Consider the following 5,112-nt stretch of genomic DNA (forward strand, 5'->3'; position numbering starts at 1 on the left):
CACCCATTTAACCCCCAAATGGGTCTTACAAGTCTCAAATAAACAAACCCTAGCCATAAATCAATTAAAACTCAAAACACGGAGTTAAGACTTACCAACACTATCACAACGTAGTTAGAGACGTAAAGAACAACTTTAAAACTCAGGCTCAGGCGAGATTTGGTCTTCTTCTTCCCCAAAGAAAGCTTTCTCTCACTAACACTCCATCTCTCTTTCTAAAATGAATGTGAGTAGATGAAGAAGTGATAAATGTGTTAGGGATAAGATTGTATCAGTTTTATGGCTCTAAAACCGGCCATATGTGAATTTACCAAAACACCCCCAAAAGATTCCATTAAAATGTCATTACAGCGACAATTGTCGCGTTTCGCGACACTTCGTCGCGTTTCGTGACACCAGGACGCGATACACAACACTCAAACGCGACAAAAGGGACAGAAGTCATCATCAGAAGTTGTCACGTTTTGACCATGTTTGTCACGGATCGCGACACACCAGAACGTGACAAACCCCCTTTAAACTCGACAGTTTACCTGATGTACTCCAATTTCACTTTTAAAACATCCCAAAGTCCAACGTGGTCAACTCATTACATCCAACCTATCAAATACTCATTCTTGGACTCCGTAGGACGCCACAAGCGTCATGTTTAGAAAAACGGGGTGTTACAATTACACTCGAGAGACACATTCCAATTACAAGATCTGAGAATGTATCATCAGAAGGAAAAGTACAAACACGAAGTTGCAGAGTATGAAACCTTTACAATTAGGAACAATTAAACTAAAGTACACAATATTGAAAGGGGTTTGATAGCCATCCAAGCCATTCCATTTTCAAGCTTTTGGGACGCGTGTTAATCTAATCGAAAGGAAGAAGTTGAATTTTCATTAGAGCCGACGATCCATTCCAACATTTGTTTGTGAAAACTTTTTTATTACGGTTCTTCCATATCAAGTATCCACTAATCCATTTCATCGCTTTCCAAATGCTCGAGCCCAAAGGAGATAACGAGTGATTGCTTTTTCCACGAAACGTTTCATTGATACTCAAATTTACGACCGGTCCCAAGTTCCACCATTTATATATTCTCTCCCAAATATCCATCGAGTGGCAACAAAGATCATTGTGTGTTCTATGGTTTCAACATTGTCATAACATAGAGGGCACCTAACGGAATCGAGGTTTATACCACTTTTATCGAGTTCGGTACGTACCGGGATTCGTCCTGTTGTCTTCAAGAAGAGTGTTGTCTATGATCCTCGAAAGCTTTTTTGTAGTGAAAAGCCCGTTAGTATCTAATCGCCAATACCATGAGTCGTCTGATACGTCCTGCGTTGAATACGAACTGAGCAAAGTCATCAAATCCTCGAATTCACTTTTTTCTGTCCTGTTAATTCACGCTACCAGCACCAGTTTGCACGCCATGACCCTTCGATCCATTGTACTCTGTCACAAACTCTTGCCCTCTTATCTAAATCCATTCGGTAAAGTCTCGCAAATTTCTGTTTTAGTGGCAGTTCGCCCAGCCATGGGTCGTCCCAGAAGCTGGTTCCGCTGTCGTCACCAATGCACTTTACAAACGAGTTCCAAAAGTTGATCCCTGCTTTTTCGATATCATTACCTGCACGCAAAATATTTAGCCAAATACCACTCTTCCCTTTTGACCCGTTAAGGCCCGAAGGAAGGAGCAGTCCGTTAGCACCATGGATACTTCTTAAAACCGAAACCCAAAGGGAATTGGGTTTCGTTTTGACCCTCCAAAGCCATTTTCCCAAGTGAGCTAGGTTTTTTGCACGGAGAGATCCAATGTTGAGACCCCCTTCATCATACAGTAGAAGGGAGTCCCTCCATTTGACCTAAACCAATTTTGAACCCTCACCCGACCCACCCCAAAAGAAATTACAACGAATACGCTCAAGACATTTTAAAACACTCAAGGGAGCACAGAAGAAAGAGAAATAGTATAGCGGTAGACTATTGAGGACCGACTTAACAAGCGTTAACCTTTCACCATACGAAATCGTTTTAGCTTTCCAAGTTGCTGGTCTCGAGTTAAACTTATCAACTACGGGTTTCAATTATCCACCCGATTCATATTTCTCCAATCGGTAATCCGAGGTAGGTAAAAGAAAATTCACCGACTTTGCAACCCACTCGAATCGCCATTTGTTCTACTTCGGGCGATGCCACTCCCAAACCAAAAATAAGACTTGTGAAAATTAATCCTCAAACCCGACACTTTCTCGAAACAATTAAGTATTTTCATTAGATTACAAAGATTTTGTCAACTCCATTCCCCAAGAAAAATAATGTCATCCGCATATTGTAGGTGAGATGAAACGACCCAATCCGTCTTTAACCCGAATTTTTTTTATATACCATTAACACGCCATTTTAAAGGGTTACATAATGTCGACCGATTCATACAAAACATTGACGTTCAACAAGTTTAAAGTTTACATAATAGGCACAAAGGCCCTTAATCAAATGTGTTATAATTTCGACCTTAAAATGATAGTTTTAAACCAAACGACACATGAGCATGGTTTGGGGCTAAACTACCCAAAATAATAGGTCGTCTTCCAAAAGCTTTGCCTACGCAACCAACATGGGAATATCTAATTCCTGACAACCCCTTTCCCTTTCACACTTGTACCTAAAAAGTAAACAACGAGAGGGGTAAGCAAAACGCTTAGTGAATGCAATAATTATACACATACATATATAACCTACTTACATGCAAACTCTTACACAATTACCACATGCACGCTAGCAAACTAATTAGCATACCGTCGCAAAATAGAATGCTAAAACTCCAATATCACAAGCTAGCACGAAGTAATAGCATGTAGACCAAACTATATAATATGCTACACTACAACACATAACCATGGTTAACCAAAATCCAAAAGGGAACGATTCTCGCGAATGAACCGTTAGCCACACAGACGCCACTAGTATGCCTCACTAGCCCCTTGAGTGGTATCAAACGCCCGAACTTTAAACCCACCCGTCACGTGAAATGTGGTATCGAACGCCCGAACTTAAATCCCACACTTCGCGCCCGCACACACATATGATGATAAGGTATCGAACGCCCGAACTTAAACCCATATCACATGTCAACACGATGTGGTATCGCACGCCCGAACTTAAATCCCACATCGCATTACGCACAAGTAAGTACATTACATACACACATGCATAATTATTCCACTCACCTTATCGCCTAGGTGATGATTATACAACTCCGTAAGCTTCAATGCAACGTACCTAGTATATTAAATACACAATCAACATACAAACTAGTTGGACTAGACACCAACACTTAACTCTTGTGCATTTAATGACTTAATTGCATTAAATGACCCATTTGCACAAAACCGCCCATTTAAAGTCAAGACTATCATTAATCACTAAAAGCTAGTGATTAAAGTCCAATAACACCAACTAACACAAATTTGGGGTATTTTCAAACCCATCTTGCCCACTAGGTCAACCCTTAACTATTTGACCCATTTTAAAGTCAAGACCCACAATCGGGTCAAACTTGTACCCATTTGAAGTCTTTCACTAACACATAAGTGTGTTAGTGCTTCAACAACACAATTAACCCCACAAACTTCAAATCACATGACTAAACTCTAGATTGCAAACCTTAGGGTTTTCATACATCAAATTTACCCGAATTCGCCCATTTAACCCTAAAATGGGTCTTACAAGCTACACATGAACAAACCCTAGCTATAAATCAATTTGAACTCGAAACTCGGAGTTAAAACTTACCACTACCACCAAAACGTATCTAGAGATGTAGGGAACTACTTTAAAACTTGAATTTAGGCAAGAATCGGTCTCCTTCTTCCCCAAAATGAGCTCTCTCTCTAAAACTCTAATTCTCTCTCTAGAATGAAAGTGTGTAAGTGAAAGAGTGAGAAATGAGATAAGGATAAGCCTAGGTCAGTTTTTATGGTCTCAAACAGTCTACAAAGTGAAAAGACCAAAACACCCCCAAAAATGCCCTTTAAAAATGAGCTGGAAATCAGATCTGACCACGTGTCGCGTTTCGCGACAATTTGTCGCGTATCGCGACAACTAAAATGCGACAGGGTTAACCCGAACGCGACAGATTGGTCAGGTAGGAGATTTTCATGGTGTCGCGTTTCAAACACACCTGTCGCGTTCCGCGACGAACTGGAACGCGATACACTTGCTCAAAACGCGATGGTTTGCTAGTTTAGTCCAATTTCCAACATTTAAACCATTTTAAATCGACCAAAGTTAAAGTTAAACATTCAAGAGATTAAATACGCACCTTGGACCAAGTATGGGGAAAAACGGGGTGTTACAACTCTCCCCCACTTGAATCGGAGCGCGTCCTCGCGATCCAAGCCGCATGACAAGCCGGAAGATACACCAAAATGAACTCTTCGGATTCCCACGTAAACTCCGACCCCTTTTTATGTCGCCATTGCACTTTATATGTTCTCACTTCTTTATTACGCAATAACTTGACCTTTTCATCAAGGATGGCTATCGGTTCTTCAACATACTCTAGCTTGTTGTTTAAAGCATTTTCGTCTAATGGCACCCAAGTCGAGTCATCCGCAAGACACTTACGGAGATGGGAAACATGAAATGTGTTATGGATTCCCGCAAGCTCTTCGGGTAACTCTAGTCTGTAAGCAACCTCACCAACACGAGCCAAAGTTTTGAAAGGCCCAATAAATCGAGGAGCTAACTTTCCTCGTTTTCGAAATCAAATAATACCTTTCGATGGCGAAACCTTAAGCATCACCATGTCACCTTCTTGGAACTCAATCGGTCGCCTTCGTTTATCGGCATAAGATTTTTGCCTATCTTGCGCCGCCTTAAGTCGAGCCCGAATCATCTCATTCTTACTATTCGTCTCTAAAACTAAATCGGTACTCCCGATTTCCCTTTGCCCTACTTCACCCCAACAAATAAGAGTTAGACACCTTCGCCCATAAAGCATCTCATACGGTGGCATTCCAATACTAGCATGATAACTATTGTTGTACGAGAATTCCACCAAAGGCAAGTGCTCATCCCAACTACCACCGAAATCAATAACACACGCCCGTAACA

Source organism: Rutidosis leptorrhynchoides, chromosome 6 (genome assembly GCF_046630445.1).
Source record: "Rutidosis leptorrhynchoides isolate AG116_Rl617_1_P2 chromosome 6, CSIRO_AGI_Rlap_v1, whole genome shotgun sequence".
Lineage (NCBI taxonomy): Eukaryota > Viridiplantae > Streptophyta > Magnoliopsida > Asterales > Asteraceae > Rutidosis > Rutidosis leptorrhynchoides.